Consider the following 20,499-nt stretch of genomic DNA (forward strand, 5'->3'; position numbering starts at 1 on the left):
GGGATGAAAAGTGAATTTCAACATTTATTATGTTGCAAAGTAGAAATGCTTTCTGTATATGCATGACTGTGTGTTATTGGTTTGAAAGGGGGATATTACAGTTCATTTTAACTGTGAAACTTTGGGCTTACTGCTTTTCTAGCAAGCCATCCAAAATCCACATGTAAGTGTTTATTTGTCAACATTTTGTAAATTTTATTGTAAGACTAAAATTTCAGAATTTAGAAACACAAAAAAATCATTCATGTAAATATTCATATTTAGAAATATTAGTTACTTATAAGCAGTTGTTTCCAAAAAAAACGGATGGAATCTTATATTACCCACAGAGCACAAATCCCCACTTCAGTAGAACCAGACTGTCCAGTTTTATTCCTTTCTACACTCTGGATGATTTTAAAGAGGGGTTTGTTCATATTTTATTCATGTATTTAAAAACATTTTATTCATAAATACAGTGAAAGTTGATTTTGTCTGTGTTTTCTTATTTATGAAGAGACAAAGAGAAATCTCCCAAATCTCCTCCGTATCTCCTTTGACTTTGACATGACCCAGGCTTCATTAAGTGTTCGGCTTTCTGTTCTGCAATCCAAATTACCAAAGAGTCGCTCTGTGCAGGGTTTCCCACACAATGTTTATTATGTGGGTGGGTCGCACAAGTGTATCAACAAATGCCCAAAAATATTTGAAAACCCACTCATGTTTTTATCTTTTTACAATCCAAAGGATTGAAATTTGCAACCCTCCTTTGAGAACCTTTCTGCGCTTTTTTGCAAAAAAGCATGCAGTGAAAGATGTAGCAACCTTTGGAACAAACCTTAATCACCTCTGTGCAAGACTATCTGTCTCTGCACATCGTGGGAGACCTTGTATTGCTGCATTACTGATAAAAAGAAAGATTTAAATGTAGCGGCTAACTACTCCTTCGCAGTCTGTTGAGACCACAATTCCACACCACACCAGACTACGAAGGAAAATATTAATAAGTAAAAAAGTATGTTGTGAGATACCGTCCTGCATGTAATGTCCTGTTCACCTTTTTACTTCCATACTGTCATGAGTGTAACCTCATTCTGTGGAAAACACCAACGGTTTCTCGCTTCAATTGTTTTGATACCCTGTATTTTTGTTTTCTCTCAAGATGTTGAACAAATCAATGTATCGATGGATATTTCAAAAGTGATAAATATATGTACATTCAGCTGAATTGACACTGAAGAACTCTACATATTTTTTCATACATAATACCTCTATGCTAACTGAAAAATATATATTTCATGAATAATATATTTAATAGACCGTGGATGTTTCATTGTCATATCTTCTAGTGAATTTTTTTCAACTTGTTTATTCACATGTGCTGTCATTGGCAAGATACAAGAGGCGCCTGTTCATCTTAAATATGGAGTCACTACAGCCTTTCAGTGTCACAGTCTAACACAAATTGAATCATTTCTCTATAGATCTTTGAATTTTGACACGTCAGTGATTTTGAGATTAGACAGCTGAGCAAGTGAACTGCCGGATAGCTGTCTGTCACTTGAGTCACTTTTGGGAAGAGGCTTCATTACAATAGACAGTGAAATCCACTGAGCATTTTACAGTCTTAGTGATTTCCCCTGTGATCGTCACACCTTTCACCACAAAAGAATTCAATTTCAAGTTGTGCATTTTACCGAGTTAAAAATCGAGCATTAATGTTACACTAAAGCTTGATCATAAATCACAACCAATCTTACTGCAGAAGTTTATCTGGAACAACGTCTGGTAAAAGATAAGGAGAGGATATTTTCCCTCAGTATTTTTTTTTTTTAGTCTGCAATAAAGTCTTTTATTGCAATAACATGGAATGATACAAGTAGATTTCCTTCCTGGGACTCTCTTCAGACCACTTTTGATTCTGTTGGCAATAGCATTAACTTAATTTCACTTGGGTGGTATTGTGGCTCCAGATTTTTGGTGTCCTTAAATCTGTGGCCTTGTTCATAATACACATAGGTGTTATTTGCTGTGTTGTCATGGTTGCAAACATCCTACAAAACTGTTTGAGACGTCCTGGTGGCTCAGCTGGATACAGTGTGTGCCATGTAATCGTGATATGCTGTTGATATCCAGCAGGGATTCTTTCTTAGACGTCGCTCTCTTCTCTCTGTCCCTTATTTTCCACTCTATTCCACCAAAAAAGAATAAATTACATTTATTCCAGTAAAAAGCTCAAAATGTGGGAGGAAGGTCTTAAAGTTTTTTTTAATTTCATCTCAACCTAAAGGTTGAATGAAAATCTGCCTCAAGTACTGTATATTGTAGCAGGATAGTTGCAAATCTCTCTTCAATGGGTTATTATATCTTGGCAAGCAGTCAGCTGTTCGTTTCTATTAGATTTACATTAGAGATACTTCAAGTTGTGCAACAAAAATTATGCAAAACAGATACACCCTTGTGTTTGAGCCTACGGGAAACTCTGGTCCAAGCTCACTTAATAGACCACAAATGACAAGACTCTGAGTGAAATATATTCTGTAACAGCGAGGTCCTATTACAGAGGAGTTACCTTGACACATAGGACACATAGAGTACCTCTGCAGAAATTGCAGTCACCATAGCTATCATAGTTCAGCTTTTAAAATAATCTAAATTAGTTGGGTGCAAAATTAAAGATATGTAACCTTTCAATTTTAGTTGCCTTACTTCTTTGTCATGTTTTTCCAGTAGTGAGTGAATGTGTGTTCCATGCTTTTCACTGATTTAATTAGATGTTTAATACAAGTACAAACGTTGTTTCTCGGCATTTCAAAAGAACATCCTTTCAAGCAGCAGTTGGAATTGAAGGACTGTGGTTGATCTTCATTTGAGGCTGAGCTTTCCCTTTTTTGTTTGTCATATTTTGAAGCTAAACTGTAAACTCAAATACATCCATCAGATTGACAACTGCTTTGCTGTAAAAAACTTTTAGGTACTGAAAGTAAAGTGAGTATGCTTGCAAAAATGAAAAGCACCAATTCTAAGTTGCCAGACGTGCTTACAGTCTTTCAAAGTTTCTGAAAGGCTTTTCGAAGCATCATGGAGTGCTTGTTAAAGTTTTGGATTTGGGCTGTTACTTCTACCTCTCCATGTAATCTCATACTGGCTTCCAGATGTTGGGAACAGGACTCTGTGGTCCATAACATCTGCTGCAGGACTCATTTTCATCTTGTTTCTGAAGATGGTTTCTCATGACTCTGTTGGGTTTGTGTCCTGCTTCTGTTTAAATATAGAATAGATCAGATGAAATCGTATTATGCATACAAATCTCAACATCCTGAGTGTTATTTCTTTATTCTCAGCCATTTAAAAGTTAAGTAAAGTATGCTCATTGTGATATTACATTTTCTTAAATATCATTTACCTGTGGACATTTATGTGCACAACCAACTATGTAACCTGGTCTCTCAAAATTGTGAATAGTCTGAAAATTATATGAAAGTTTTAATTTTGTGTTGGAACTTTTTCTTTCTGGTGTGAGCTATACATAATTTATGTTAGTTCATGCATTATTACCTCCACTTACTTTCAGGAGTAAAGATATGCTTTCAAATGATGTGTGCTCTGCTCTGATACATAGCCATGCTGCATGGAAAGGTGATGTTGATTTTCTCTTTAGTAGTTTGCATATCATTTGCATTTAATTTACCTTGTACTGTAGCATCATATTTTAGTTGTACATCTACTCTTTTAAACTGATGTTTTGTTTCTATTTGATGTAGTTATAGTTTGAACAAAAAAAATACCGAATTCACAACCATTTTTTGCTTTTTACGGTTCCCCTTGCCATTCTGATTTGGTATGTTTCCATGCAAAAGTCTGAATATTTCAAAGAAGAGTGTAATTATTTGCTCTTGTCATTGTTAGCAACTCTCTGTTAAACGTGTTGGATCAAACTACTGTAGAATCTTACTTCACAATTATGTTTGCTTTATGCAACAGTGATCCTCAAAGGGGCTCCAATTGTCGTTCATAGATTAGATTTTAGGTAATATGCTAATAAGCAATATGAAGTTATAAAAGCTATCAGTGTGTGATGAAGTGCCTCAGTAAGCATATTACTTATGTGGGGAAATCAATGTCGATGTACCAGAAGGGAAAGAAAAAAAAAAAAAAGCAGGACTGGGAATGTAAATCTAATGAGGTATCTCTGCTGATGGTATGCTATTATAACAGTGCTTTTAGTGAGCTCAGCTGCAACTATAGTTCAGCAAATGTTCACAGCTTTGATCATCATATGAACAATTAAGAAAACGCGAGAAAAAATGTCAATGAAATGTTTTTACCCTTCACTGTGCACAACTAATTTACACAAGTTATATTTACATATTTACATATTTGCATTTGCCTACTCATTAAATAGTGATAATCAGAAAATAAAATCTCATAGAAAACCTCTCTACTAAGATTTCTACAGTGTTACCATTTCTGGTGACCATAAGCAACGTGACTGAATAGCACAGTGGCAAAGACTTTTGACTCTGAACTAAATTAAAATCACAAAGGCCCATATAAAAGCCATTAAGATGAATAACATTTAGCAGTATGAATCAGCTTTTAAATCTTTGGGGACAAAGGCTTGTCTTTGGAAAGATTAAAGAAATTCCAACCCCAGCTGTCTAAAATATCAAGATATCATAGCTGCAACAACTAGAGCTCACCAACCCCAGCTAGAGGCAAAGAACTGTGGCTGACAAAGGGGTGATGTAGAAGGTACTTGCAGTTAATAAAGCAGGAATATGCTTAATCTCCCTGCATGGATTATGAAGTAGGTAATTAAACACTTTCCATATGCTACATTGAAAAATTCATGATTTTAGGTACTCATCCTTGGTTGTATTCCCAGAGTTGGAGGTTGTCTATGAATAATTAGCTCAGTTTGAGCTGACTGGTTAAGAAGCTTACAAGTGCTATGAGCTAAAGAATAAGCCGGCTTAGCGAGGTAAGTCATGTACACCGACTATTGACCACACGTTCTTGTATTTTCAGAATCTTATGGCGGTTTGCTGGAGCCTGATCATCGGATTAAGGGTTTTCTGAACCTGAAATCATGAAGAGAGAAAAGGTACCTGTGGAAATGCTCTTGCACATAAATAACTCACTCACCCCCTTCCTATTGTTAGGAATCTATTTGCACATCCCGTAAATGTTTGAAATGGTATTTGGGATTGATATTGTCTCAACCTGCCATATACAGGTTACACTCACAGCCTTCACTGAATGAAGCCTTTTTGATTCGGTTTTCTTTCATTTGGACTTTACCGCTTAAGAGAAAGTAATAAGCCAGTGACCCTCTGTCAGCTTGTCCAAGCTGTGACGGCAGTGTGAGTCAAATAAGAAATGTATAACGGCCTTGTAGCTGCTGTTACCTTTTAAAGATTTCCAGATTTTCCGAGCCATTACCTTTGAAAGATGAGCACAAGCGAAGAGTGAAATTTCCTGTTTGAGTGTTGTGTTCTACACAAGCATCGACTCACACAGAAGGGGACCTTGTTTTTGTCAGTAAATCAACATGGGCTGTGAGTCTTGTGGCTTCACACACGAGGAAACATTGGCAGGTTCCATCCCTCAAGGCTTGCCTTTGTCCTCTGCATAGAAGTCTGTTTCCAGTGGTTACCAATACTATCACATACTTAGTTTTCCAAACTAAGTAAAACACCTGCAATATGGTACATTACACTCTAAAGTTTTTTTCGCATGATTGCAATGGTAATTTGTCCATAACCATTATCTATTTCACAAAATAAAAATGTTAAACCTTTCTATCTCCAGGAAATAGTGAATTACGACATCACCACCATTAGAGCAAATGGTGCATGTCACTGCAGTGTGCCTCATGTAGTAACCAGCTAAGTGCCAATAAATGTACTTTTTTATAATTCAGGCAGAGAATTACCCCATATGGACTTTTTTTAGAATTACAATAAAGCTCCATCTGTCTGACTATTTTAAAAGTACAGTACAAAAAAAAGAAAGAGAAAAATTCAAATGTCTTCTTTTAATTACAGGAGTGGAGTAGATATGAGGAAAATATAAAACGGTATGTCTCAGATACCTTACAGAGGAAGAGAATTTACCTCTTCTGTGTTATTTCTCAAAGAAGGCACACAGACATTCATATTCATTAAACACAGAAGGTTCTAATATTTTGACATACTGTGCATCTGTAACAGCACCTAAATATAATATACATGAGTATATTCATGTTGTCTCTGGCCCAGATACACTACCCTCTTTGTTAGGTTTTCAAAAAGTATTTGCGTATTGTTTAATAATGGATGTTTAACTTGCTTGCTATCTGTTTAAACTTTGCTGAGATGTGCAAATGCCCTCCAGCAAATGAGTCTACAGCTGGTTAATGCACTTCTGCCTCTTGTGCTGCACTCCATACAGTATTTACTGGCATTGCTCTGAAGGCTAGACTTCTCTTAGATCACACTCAGGCTAAACTACAATGCTATGTTTTCAGCACATTGTGTCACCCACTGTTGGAGATGCACCTAAAGGAGTATTGATGCAGATGTTATTGTTAGCAGACCTTTTTCTGCTTGTATCTTAATAGGGAGAAGCGTCACATATATCCTTTCAGAAACATATCCTACACATAGACTCCCAGAGAGGACAAAAAATCTTGAATACTAATTTGAAAAGTGAAAATGTTTTTGAAATACACAGTAATATGAGAAATCCAACATCCAAATTTAGTTTTTTTGACTTGCCTGATGCAGACACATTTCTATTGACTACATTGTCAAGTTTCACATATTCCCTGTATCCTTTTGCAGCAGAATGGCATGAAAGGATCAAATGAGAGTGGGGAAAATTTTACTCTGATTGTCTCGGTTAATTTAAACCCACCATATTTGAAATGTGGAGATGGGAGAAAGCACATTTTCAAACCCAGTGTTGCAGTTCACTGCTCTACAGCTTGCCCTAGCCATGGGCATAAAGTCATACCGTATCCATTATTAATCATTGGCTTCTCAAGGACGACATTTCTTCAAATTAGTATGCAGAGAGCACAAAAGTTACTTACAAGCAGTGACTTCAAATTTAAGTATTAAAAACAGAATTCTGGCCTCTTTTAATGTATTCTGAATACGAATCTATCAACTGCACAGAATGGCCACAGGGACTTTGCTGAAACTTTCAGGCTTTTCTCTGTATGAAAGGAAATTGTCTGTGCATGACAGACAAGAATTTTGTAACATTGATATTTTCATCTTCATCTTCTTGTCTTGCTTTTTGAGTAAGGAATTAGCTATAAAGAAAGGAGACTCACTGAAATACTGAACTACACATAACTCAACATATATGCAAGGTTATTGTAATCATTATTAAAAGAGAAAATCTCAGTTCTTTAAAGTATACACTATAATAAAAAAGGAGCTCAGTATTATTAGGAGTGTATGAAATACAAGGAATGGTTTTGAATCATCAACTGACAGCAGAATCGCACCTCAAACCAACCCATGTAGCTTTTGTGGAGCTTTTGATTATATCTCACAACCTACATCAGTAGGAGTTTGTATAGCTATCATAGATTTGTAGATGCTCTGATTTTCTTTCATTTCTTTATCAGCTCCTCAGGCCTCAGGCTACTTTTTGAAATTATTGCTGGAGGAAAACATCCCTAAATTCAGACAAGTGACATCTCCACCACTGTAAAGCTGAAATGAACAGCCTTTGGCTCTATGGATAACGGACATTTGGGGGTGATTTTGACACACGGAAAGCCTCCTTATCTCCATCACCAGGCTTGAGTGATATTTGAAAATATTCCAGCTGGAATTTTTACTTCTGCATAATGCAATATGTAAATTATAAGGTAAACCTTTGGTTGAACCTGTTCTAGAAATTCTTAACTTGAACTTCACTGATGTAAAAATTAAGCACAACACATGCTTAATTGATTTATGTTAGAGTAGCACAAGGCTTTGCTGTATGGACCACGTTTCCCAGCCTTTAAAAATGATTGCAGCAACTGATACAGGCTGGTCTGAGTACAGACTCAGCTGAGCTACAGACGCAAAGCTTAAAATAAAGGTTTAGTCTTCTCATCCTACACTAAAACAGCATCTGAAAGAAGCTGAAACACCAAAGTATGTTTCTGTTTGTATGTCATTACAGTACAATAGGGTGACAAAGAAGACAAAGGTCTTTAGTACCTTGACAGGTGTTTCTTTGTCCGTCAGTTCCCAGATTATATACACACAACAGCGTTGCTACAGTGGAAGTTGCAATCATGACCTGTTATAGATGTGTAATTAAGATCAGAGTGAAAGTGCTGGTAAATGAAGGTTGAGTTGGAAGTCAGGTGTGATCAAACATATGGCTATTGAGTAAATGGTACCAAAAGTAGGGAGGCTAATGAGGCTATTACCCTTTCATGTCTTACAGCACACCCCTGACCCACGTTCTCTTATTTTTTTTTATTTGTAACTCCCATCCATCCATTTTCTATATCAGCTTAATCCAATTCGGGGTCACCAAGGGGCTGGAGCCTATCCCAGCTGCCATTGGCCATAAGGCAGGATACTCCCTTGACTGGTTGCCAGTTCATGACAGGGCCAACACAGAGATAAACAAACATGAACACTCGCTGCTAGGATACATTTTTATTCCTTACTCCCCATTTTATTTATTTATCAAAGATTTATTTGATATGTGACAGATACAAAAATACATAGATAAGCTGAAAGCAGCTTTCCATTGCAAGTATCATAGTGTTTATAGCAGATGATATGCAGATGCACTTGTTCCTGTGAAGACTAAAGGTTTGAAAGCCATACAAAAAAATGTAATGATTGGGGACCATTTCCACACAAAACAGCTCAAGTAGATCTGATCACAGTAGGTCTACAGATAGGTAGGAGAGCAAGTCCTTTTAAAGATTCAAATACAAATTTGATGTAACTGAAAGCAATACAATGAGGGATTAGGTACCTGTACCTTGTGTAAGAACCCACAATATTTTCCATGAAGGACACAAAATGTTCTCCTTTTATAACGAAGAGAAAGAAATTCTCTTTTATAGGGTTCACAGATGAAGTTTCAGTGAAAGCCCCTTATCAAAATACAGAGTTATTAAATTATCTTGTGAATGACTAAAGTCTAACTAAAGGTCTTCTTTCATGCAGTGAACTGTGGCTGAAAGGCATGGCCTTGCCAGTGCACACTTACTGGCTGACATTCAGCTAATGAATCGTCATGCTGTTATATATTCATCACCCTGCTGTTTCTGAGAACAGGTTGGATTTGGCTTTGGAGGGATTTGTCATTGCTGTTTATACGGCGTAACAGTGGGTAAACAACATGAGAAAATGGTAACTGGTCATATAGTTGGTCAAAGGCACGAGGATTTAAACTGCCCCCATCAACAGCAGAGTGATATTGCAGCCCAAGCGCAGAGTCAATTGTCGAGCAGACAGAAAGGGATTTGGTGGGTTAAAGGAAGTCAAAGTAGTCTAAAGTTCACTTTGCTGTGGATCTCCACCTTCCTCAAAACCTATAGTGACACTTAAAGGCACCAATGGAGCTGCACAAGAACAACACCACATAATGGTGAAAGCATCCTTTTCTCCAACCACATTTACTCTGGCCAAGCTGCAACTGTGGCTTCAGAGAATGAAATGGGACTCGAGTAGTTTTGTGATCTCTCACCTGTAAAAACAGTGGACTCTCTCGACTCTGTACTTTAAAGACTTTTAGCACATAGCCTTTTTGAGATTCATTTAGTTTTGGAAGAGAAAAGTCAAAAGTGTACTGTAGCTAATTATGCGTCATTACTCTAAATATAACCCCAGGAACACTGTGCGGTAACTTGAGGAAATTACCATCTGTCACCTAATGTGTGTGTTTTTGTGTGTGTTTGAAAGGAAAAGGAATTGCGAAAACCTCAGTGCCAGCTCACTCAGGCTCACCTTGAACCACTAACTGAGATGTCTTTTGGACTTGAGATTCCAAATTGATTTTCTTTAAATTGCTTTAATGGGCTGGGGCTGCACGGTGGTGTGGTGGTTAGCACCATTGCCTCACAGCAAGAGGGTTTCAGGTGGGCCCCAGCTGGGCCCTTTCTGTGTGGAGTTTGCATGTTCTCCCCATGTATGCGTGGGTTCTCTCTGGGTACTCCAGCTTCCTCCCACTGTCCAAAAGCATGCATGTTAGGTTAATTGGTATCTCTAAAAAATTGAGTGTGAGCGTGTGTGTGCGGTTGTCTGTCTCATTTGTCTCTGTGTGGCCCTATGATGGACTGGCGGCCTGTCCAGGGTGTATCCCCCCTCTTGCCCGATGACCGCTGGGATAGGCTCCAGCCCCCCCGCGACCCGACCGACGGATTAAACAGGTATAGAAAATGGAAGGATGTATGGATGGGTTGGGGCTGCCATCTTATTAAGACCACCCCAAACTCTCCATGACTTGTGCTCCTTAGATTTGAATGTGAGTTGTGTGTTTTAATCCAAGCAAAATCGTCACAGCTTACCTGAGTGGTTCTGTCGTGACGCATCTCTCCCATCGTGGTTTCTGGTGACACTGTCGTCATTGTTTCTGAAGTTCAATCATTTAACCACTAACAAAGTCGCTGAGTACATGTGATGTGTCACTAGCACTGGAGCTGCTCCGTTGATTTTGGAGATAACATTATGTGCCGTACAGGTAATCTGATCCCAAGAGGCAGATAGTTTCCTAGGCGCCTTTAGTGCAAGACACTTAACCTAGGCAGTTAATCACCCATGCTAATTATATCTGCGGTGAGTCCATATGCTGTACATAAGCAGCCAATAATGAACAGCTTTAATATAAACCACAGATTACCATGTATTGTAACATCACAGTAGGTCAGAGAGCTGCACGTTCTGACCAATGTCTGACATAAAAATATATACATATATATATATATATATATATATATATATATATATATATATATATATATATGCATATATATATATATGCATATATATATATATATATATATATATATACATATATATATATATATATATATATATATATATATATATATATATGTATATATATATATATATATGTATATATATGTATATATATATATATATATATATGTATATATATATATATATATATGTATATATATGTATATATATATATATATATATATGTATATATATATACATATATATATATATATATATATGTATATATATATACAGACACTTACACTTAAGATACATTTAATCATTAAAGTTTTATTTTTGCTGAAAGCACATAATCCAAATCCTTCCGATATCTAAAAGGCCCTAAAAGAAACAGAATCGTTTCATGTTAAAGTTACATGAGATCTTTTACTTATGAACATTTTTTATTGTTTAGAGTGAGAAAGATAACCTTTTTTCAGATCCATGAAAACAAAGAATATGGTATTGTTAAGAAGTGAATTTATAAATGTTAAATGTGTTAGGACATACAATAAAGCTTTCTAGCTTTTTCCTCAGAACAATTGTCCATCCATACACCCATCTCCAATTCAGGGTCACAGGGGGTCTGGAACCTATCCCAAAATTATTTTTTTGTGTAAGTCAAAAGTTTACCTGGTCACGTGATCATCTGGCAGCTTTGTGCCCAGTAACTGCATCAAATAATATAGTTGAAATTAGAATTCTCCTTTTACTTTTTCACTACCTGTGTTATTCTCTGTGTGCTCTTTCCTGCTGTGCAGGATTGAAAGTTGGTAAAATAAGTGCTACTTGTGGAAAGGTTTGTCCAGAGTCGGGTGGGGAGGATTTACATTCTGCTGGATGTCTGTCATCATGTAGAAATTCATCATTGTATTTCTATAATACACTATATTGCCAAAAGTATTCATTCACCCACCCAAATAATTAAATTCAGGTGTTCCAATAACTTTCATGGCCACAGGTGTATCAATTCAAGCACCTAGGCATGCAGGACTGCTTCTACAAACATTTGTGAAAGAATTGGTCACTCTCAGGAGCTCAGTGAATTCCTGCTTGGTACTGTGATAGGATGCCACCTGTACAACAAGTCCAGTCATGAAATTTCCTCACAACTAAATATTCCACAATCAACTGTCAGTTGTATTAACAAAGTGGAAGCGATTGGGAACGACAGAATCTCAGCCACGAAGTGGTAGGCCACATAAAATGACAGAGAGGGGTCAGCGGATGCTGAGGTGCATAGTGCGCAAAGGTGCATAGTGCGCAAAGGTCACCAACTTTCTGCAGAGTCAATCGCTCCAAACTTCATGTGGCCTTCAGATTAGCTCAAGAACAGCTTCGTGGAATGGGTTTCCATGGCCGAGCAGTTGCATCCAAGTCATACATAACCAAGTGCAATGCAAAGTGTCGAATGCAGTGGTGTAAAGCACCGCCACTGAACTCTAGAGCAGTGGAGCCGCGTTCTCTGGAGTAAAGAATCACGCTTCACCATCTGGCAATCTGATGGACGAGTCTGGGTTTGGTGGTTGCCAGGAGAACGGTACTTGTCTAACTACATTGTGCCAAGTGTAAAGTTTGGTGTAGGGAGGATTATGATGTGGGGTTGTTTTTCAGGAGCTGGGCTTGGCCTCTTAGTTCCAGTGAAAAGGACTTTGGGGATTTTGGACAAAATATGCAACAGAAAAATGTTTCTACGTTTCTGTTAGGGCAGTCTTTCGTATTTTTCCATTCAACACTAAGAAAACACACATATAGGTCTCACCTGCTGAAATCCAGCCCTGCTTTCATTCCACTAGTTCACTTACTATTGGTTGATGTGCTTGTTGTGCTTAGGTAGCATTTAACTGGTAGATGGAGATTCTTGAAGATTAAATTTACCAGTTGTGTAAGTACACTTATATCAATTTTTGTGTAGACTTCTCCTACACCCTCTAGATATGACACCTACATGACTTGTGTGCTTTCCTTCATAACAATGACGCTTAGTGAGACAGAGGTTGTCTCATGCTATAGTACTCACACTTAGCAGAAGAACCCTGCAGTGTAATATGATGCCGTCAGGCCTTAAGTGTAGAAGACTGGCTCAGCCCCATCCTGCAGGATAGGCTTATACATGGATGCCAGTGCCGTTCAAATTACCATTAAAGACACAAATAAGAGTGTGCAAAATTTTGGGGCCCTGCTGTTCAATACAAAACAAAATACCTAAAGTGAATTAGTCTAATTTGCCACTGCATCTTTAAAGCTGCTTAATGTCTGCTTGGCATAACAACCTCAGAAGAATAGACTGTTTAAAAGTTCAGCAACCAGTGAGGAATGCTGTTAAATGTATGGTATGGAAGGTAAAGATAAATGATAATATGGTGCTGGGAAGCTAAAGGTTAGAGTAAAAGGGGTTCAAATCCCTGCAGTCTGTTCACATGTGGGGGAATGAGAAGAACTCTCCTTGCCCTTAGCAGTGTTGAGCAACAATATCAGTGACCATGGGGCTTTTGTAAAGCTGTCCTTTGTTTTGCCCTTCCTAAAGAGGGCAAGAGAAAATAGATTATCTCCAAAGAAACTAAATTCAATTAATTTACTTACTGGTCAGTCAACATAAATTATCATCTGGCAATTAATTTGATGATAGTTAATCTTGTAAAACATTCAAGCAGAAGTGATGAACATAACCAAGTTCCACCTTCTGCTTTCTCATTAACCAAATTAAAGGTAGTGGCACTGCATTTCCTCTATATTATATAATTATTGTATTGTATTTGTAACATTCCTAGTTAGTAGCTTGATGACTCACTAATTGTTACCTCATCTGGATGTTTTCAATGATATTTGCACCCTAAATTTTTTCTATACCCGCTTATTCCAATTCAGTGTCGCTGGGGGGCTGAAGCCTTTCCCAGCTGTCATTGGGCGAGAGGCATAGTACACCCTGGACAGGTCGCCAGTCTATCACAGGGCACCCTAAATTTAGTTATTTTAAATGTTTGAACTGAAATCTTGTGAGCACCTCCCCTCAAAAGTTCTGATATCTTCTTTCTGTTAGTCCAAGTAAGTGCATATCCACCAAGCAGCCTTGATGATAAATAGATCCTCAAAAGGCAAATAAACCTCAAGGAGCACAAACTCAATACAGTATGTGTATAAAATAGATGCTTTACCACCTTGCTGTAATTCACAACTCAACCCTTTTTATGAGTAAAACCTTCTTTTTTCTTTTAAAGATTTATCATGTAAAATATATTCAGCAGAGCCCCATTTGTCTTCTTGAATTGCCTTATTAGAATTTGTTTTTTATTCTGTCTGCAGACTGCAAAAGTTCCTTTTATATAGAGAGCCCCCGACCATCATTTTTCTGTGCACGTAGAATAAAACACAAACAAAAGCACAAAATTGGATTGTAGCGGCAGTAATTACTTGGAAATGTAAGGATTTTACAGATCAATTGTGGCTTGTCACCATGAAAGACGTGATAAGCTCTGCATGTATATGGTGCCCACGGCTCAAATGCAGCTGTTTTTCTGTGTTGTATAGTTTCATAATGTGTTGAGTTCTTCCTGCATGCAAGTATATATGAAATAAAAAATCCCAGTGATATGAGAGGTGACATTTGGTTGCTGATTGTTATTAAATGTGATTTTGTGGTAAAGTAATACATTTTGTAGATGTCTTTGATGTTGTTGATGTCTTTGATGGCTTATGCTATTGCTATGCTACCGCTGTATTTCATTGACACAGATTTTTTTCCAGTCATCAGTTTTCCTTCAGATCAAATCCAAATGATTTCCTAATGTAAGATTTGGTGGTGCATTGTAAACCATGTCAGCTTGGGCAATTGGAAATGTTTGTTTTTAGCTCACAAGCAACAACTGGTGGGTTTATGGCACTTTGGCCTCTAGATCGGAGCGAGGAATCCAGTTGATAGGAGGATTCCTATAATCTGGTAAGATTATACAGACCCAGCCAACAGGTATTGTAGTTATGATGAGGAACACCTCTGACATTTTTTCACTGACGTTGATGCTTTGACTCAGTAGTAAAACCTTAATCAACTGGTCAATTTTAATGGTCGAATTGTGCCATCAGCTGGTTTACTGCACATTTTATTTGATCCTGAGATCTGTGTAGCAATGCAGTTTCATCTTTAATGTTCTAAGGGTCCCTATTCATATTGATTAAGCTTTACACACCCTAGCAAATTATCATGTCTTTTCGGTTGTGGTCTTTTTGGTTGTGGCTGTATTTATCTGACAGCTGCTAGAGAAGTTCTTAAAAGATCATGAATGGACTAACTTAAAGACATTATTAAAAAGGATGCCAATGATATAGAAGCTTTATAGTATTCATTAGAATGAAGCTTGGCTGCAGTATAATGGGTTGCCCCTGACCTATTTGAGCACTATAATAATGTCCCAGTGGAGTTAGGAGCACAGTATAAATGAGTTAACTTGGTGAGATGCCTGGACAGTATTGTGTCCTAATAGTACAGGAACAAATAAATAAAAATGTGTCATTAAAGACTATCCTTTCTGATTTTTGATCCGTGTCTCCTTAGAACTAAGGTATTCTCCTCAAAGATGTCCCAATCTGTATGCTTGATCACATTTAAAAAACGGGGGTTACCTGTATCTGAATTTAGAGTGGTAGGCAGTCATCGAAACAAAGCAATTTGATGCAATGCAGCACCTTGCCTTATATAACTTTAAGAACAGCATTGCCACACCATTCCATGGACAAAAAAATAAAAAAGAGGAAAAAATCTGTGTCGCTATGTCCTTTATCTTCGGAAAGGTGCCAGCACAAGTAGGACTTTCCAATGTGATCACGCACTGTCTAGCTGAGTTTAGCTATGGCCAGCTTCACAGCGGTGTTCGATTTTGTTGTCAGCGTAAATCCACTCTCCCTGAAGCATCTTTGGCATCATCACTTGCTCACACGTGTATACGTCTATATCCTTTTCACACCCCTCCATCTCTCCCTTCTGTGTCGTCTTGAATGCATTTAATTTTTGCTTAGCTCTCATTCACTGTAAAGCTTTTTGTTGCTGCTTGTTATATTACCAATACTCCTAAAATGTTGACTGTAAAGAAACTAAACATCCACCTCCCAATGTTTTTTCTGGGTCAAGTTCAGAATGAAATACACTGGGACTAGTCAGGGATGCACCAGCACTGGTTTCTATGGTAACTGCAGGGCTGTATTTAGTGCAGTTGTTTCACTGCGCCTGGCTCTCTGTTTTCAACCAGACGAGGAGGGAAGAGTGAGGACCGTTCCCATGGGGGATAAGCTGAAAGTGGGGCAACATCTCCCATCACGTCAAATGAAATCTCTCAGCTTGAGGAGGGATCATGTCAGGGATGACATACCTTCTTTCACATTTGAAAGACATAAAAGCCATCAGTTGTCTGTTGAAACACACTTTTGACCTTTCAAGTTAGCATCTTCCTATCGTGGTCTGTCAAAAAAAGTGAAAACTTTAAGTGTCAGAATGTGTACAGATAAATGATTTTGGATAAGAAAATGCTTAAATGAAGGCTAAAGCTTTAAATTTACGGCGTTGTTTGTTTGTTTGCCATGAATGGAAAATTATGTAGAGGCTCCTTTAAAAACTTTGTTTGGTCTCTGGCAGTGCTACAGAACATTTTTGGTGTTGGGTTGACTTTGTGTTCCTTTTGCTGTATATGTACACAATGCAAAGTCCCGACAAGGTTTCAAATTCTTTCCAATATTCAGGCCAATCACAAGAGCGGTTTTTGCATAAAGAAAGGTCTTGATTTGTAAGTGCAACACCAGGACATTTAGACTTGCACAGTTCAGCAAATGGATTGCTGTTCTCACACACTTAAGAACATGAAATGAATGATGTACATCACTGTGAGGGACCGAGCCGGTCAAACATGAGGACACAAATGATTTTCAAGAAAGAATGGGTTTATTCCCAAAAAATAACAAAACTTTAAAAAATAGTTTACAGGGCCCTTAAAAGAGGTCAAATAAGGAAACTAAATTCAAAGACAAAAATCAGGATTTTAACATAATCTTAAACTAACAAACAAAACTGACCTCCCAGACAAGAAACAAAGGGGACTTAAATGTTGGCTGATCAGACCATGACACACTGAGGAAGAGGGAAGGGAAACATCAACACAAATTTAACTAACGAAAGTAAATAAACACAGTTAGCTCAATAATAAACTTAAATGCCTAATAACTAAACCAAGTCAACAAAATAAACAAAAGCAAAAAAACTAATGGCAAAAATTAAAATGAAGACTCCATAGTCTTCCCCTCTAGTTGGTATCACCCAATTAATCTGGGATTGGAGTGCTTCGTTTCAGCCCAGTCCAAGCAACTGTGTGGCTGCAGGTGTGGCCATCACAATCACATATAGTCAGACACATCAAATGTGACAACCTCAAAGCACTAACAGGAAGACAGCATTTTCTGTTATATATTATATAGACCTGATGCTCATGAGAAACATGTGACTTGAAACAAAATTAAATTGTGTCAGAACACAAAAGCTCATTTCACTGCGAGGTGACTGTGAGATCTGAAGAATTTTAAAGCTGGTGCATGCTGGGATGTAGTATTCAAATTAGCCTGGAGTGAAGGGAGGAATCCAGCTGTTTGAAGTCTATTTGACTGTATTTCACTTTTTATATTTTGCATCTAGCACCTGATTTCAGCTTCAAAACTACAGCACATAGCTGTTATAGACACTTGGGTGCTAACTTTTTGAACACATAATTTAATATGATGAAAGAAACTTCTCACTGCTGTGCATTAATAGCATTTTTTTAAATTTATTTATTTTTAAAAGTTCAGCACCATGGAAGCAATAAACAAACAAGATTCCAAAATCTGAGAAATAAGAAGGGAAATGAACCAAACAGTTGGATGTCAGAATAGGAAACCATTCATGTTTGTATTTTTTTCAGTTCATAAACTTCACAACAAATGAGCGGAATGTTTTATGACTCAAGTGAGGCAATGAGAGCCGTCATTGCCTCTGAGAAGGACATGTCAAAGACAGGGCTGTTACTGCCGTACATGTTGCATGTAAATCTATATTCACTACACTGACTTTTTGTTCCATATTTGCAGGTTATCAGGATTTTTTAAGACAGATAGAACAGTCAATTAAAAGGATAAAAAAAAGGTAGTTTACTGTGAAAGATTATACAAAGTCCATATAAATGTTATTTCCTTCTAAAAGGAAGGAAGTTTTTCCATCAAAGTATGATGATGATAATATGACTTTCCTTCTGCATACATTGGCATATTAGGATCATCTTACCTTTTATGTTCAATAATCTTCATAGATCTCTTCATGTAAAGTCATCATACCACGCAATTACCATTGGCAGTGGCCTTGCTCCCTGTTCTCTGTTTTCTTCATTTGCTGAGGTAAGTAAATACTATTTTAGAAAGCTTCCCATTGACAGCCTAACATTTCCAGCATTTAATTTAACAATAGATTTGTTAGAGAGCAGTAGGAAGCCTTTATTGTGAGGCCACAGAGCCATGTACAGGTGAAGTGATGAGATAAAACACTACAGATGCATGTAATACACAGTTGTGGACCAACCTCAGTACATCAGCTCTCTTTACTGCTGCACACAACTCAGGGCTGTTCATCTTAACTGCACCTGTACATAATACCAGCAATCTCACATGAAGAGCTTTGTGGAATATAAACAAATTAAGTAATTTTCTCTCAGAATGACTTTACTATTGGTATGAGTGAACCCCCCTCTACACAATGCCTGTGTTTATTGTGCACACTTTTACAGAATATCGTGTTTCGAAATAGTGACTGAAGCCAAAGGACAAAGAGTAAAAAACCTTTGCCAACAATCATGTTTTTCAAACAGGTGCATATAAAGTTTTGTGAATTGTTTATTAATTTGGATTTCTTTCAATGTGTCAACCAAATTTGAGACTGCCCTTTGAAATCAGATCACATATGCGAGCATCAACCAAGAAAAATAAATGATTATGTCATCTCTTGCTGATGAATAGCATGTAGAATGGTAATTTTAGGTTGTTTACAATTTCAGCATTCATATGGCAATAATTTAATGTAACAGTCAACAGCTCAAAGATTACAAATGTACTGCTTCATTCAAGAGTGTGTCATAGCAAGCCTTTTCCAATCTTTCCTACCATCTGTCATTAGTGTGCCTATTTTTATCATTTCGATTCTTATTGCACCACTACGAATCCAAGCATTTCTGCTTTTGTGTAGCATGAGAAATTAAGGAATGTGACAAAGAAAAGTTGATCTTAATTATGAATTATGAGAAACAAAAATCGCTTCACATTTTCCAATAGATTGCATTTGAATTTGCTTCTCAGCTGAAGGACAATCAGCTATCAAAGAATAAAAGAAAGCTGGATCTCACGTATGCTTATGCAATTTTTAAAAAGGGCAAACAGACTAATTCAATTCAGTTTTAATTTAAAGAGTGCCAAAACATAACAAATGTCATCTCAAGGCACTTGAGCCAGACAAATTCAAGTAAATTACAATCCAATTCATTGTAATGCAATCATAATCCACTCAATTCCGATTCATTACATTTCAAATCAGTCCAATTTATACAAAGCCAATTAAAGCAATTGCACCGAAACTTCTGTTTGATGCACTCTCACTGGTGGAAACAAAAAACCTCTGGCAGATCCAGATGGAGGAAGGGTGACCATCTACCTCGACCTGATGAAGGTTGATAGGACAGGAAAGAGGGAACAACAGGCACCATGACACCAGGCCAGGGAAACCTGCTGAGGAAGAGAAATACAATACAACAATAATTTCATATGTACATCACGAGTAAAAGAGAGCAGGGTGCAGAAAGATGCATCATGGGAAGTCCCCCAGCAGTCTAGGTCTGTTGCAGAATAACTTTAGGATGTTTCAGGGTCACCAGAGCCATCCCTAACTATAAGCTCTATGAAATAGGAATGTTTTAAGCCTAATCTTAAAGGTAGAGAGGGTGTCTTTCTCCTGATTCTAAACTTTCAGCTGGTTCCACAAGAGAGCGGCCTGATAACTGAAGGCTCTGCTTCCCATTCTACTTTTAGAAACTCTAGTCTCAAGTATGCCTGCAGTCTGAGAGCTCTGTTGGGAAAATATCTAACTATGAGATCTTTAAGATATGATACTAACATTTCGACACTATTGTGTAGCCCAGTCTCTGATGAAGACACAATAGTGTCAAAACGTCTTTGATACCTCTGCACTAATTCTATACTTTTAGGGCTGGACAGAAAAACAACGTTTTGCACTGGGGTTGTGCAATGTAAAAGATCGTCATCCCTCAGCCCCTGTATACATTCCCTAACAGGCAAATTCAGTTTGTCATGTTTACAGTTTAACATATTTCTCTAATAAATGTTCATCTGAGGTGTAGACAAAGGAAATATATACCTGGAAATAAGGTCTGCTGTTTGATTTATAATAAGTGAATCTGTAGAAGAGTAATCTACTTTTCTGATGCTCTGGGCCAAGTGAGGAGCCGCATGACTGCAAAAAAAACCACCT

General features: G+C 37.4%; 1 protein-coding gene across 2 annotated transcripts in view; it reads left to right on the top strand.

The window, feature by feature from the left end:
- Positions 1–20,499, top strand: part of lrfn1 (leucine rich repeat and fibronectin type III domain containing 1) — a 128,708-nt gene that overhangs the window by 16,716 nt on the left and 91,493 nt on the right. Inside the window, exon 2 of one of the 2 annotated variants that reach the window (XM_075473196.1) lies at positions 5,011–5,086. The exons of the other annotated variant lie outside the window; for it this stretch is intronic. The gene's annotated coding sequence lies outside the window, so the exon portion shown is untranslated. The remainder of the gene's footprint in view (positions 1–5,010; positions 5,087–20,499) is intronic. 2 annotated transcript variants of the gene reach the window in all.

This window comes from Odontesthes bonariensis, chromosome 9 (assembly GCF_027942865.1).
Source record: "Odontesthes bonariensis isolate fOdoBon6 chromosome 9, fOdoBon6.hap1, whole genome shotgun sequence".
NCBI lineage: Eukaryota > Metazoa > Chordata > Actinopteri > Atheriniformes > Atherinopsidae > Odontesthes > Odontesthes bonariensis.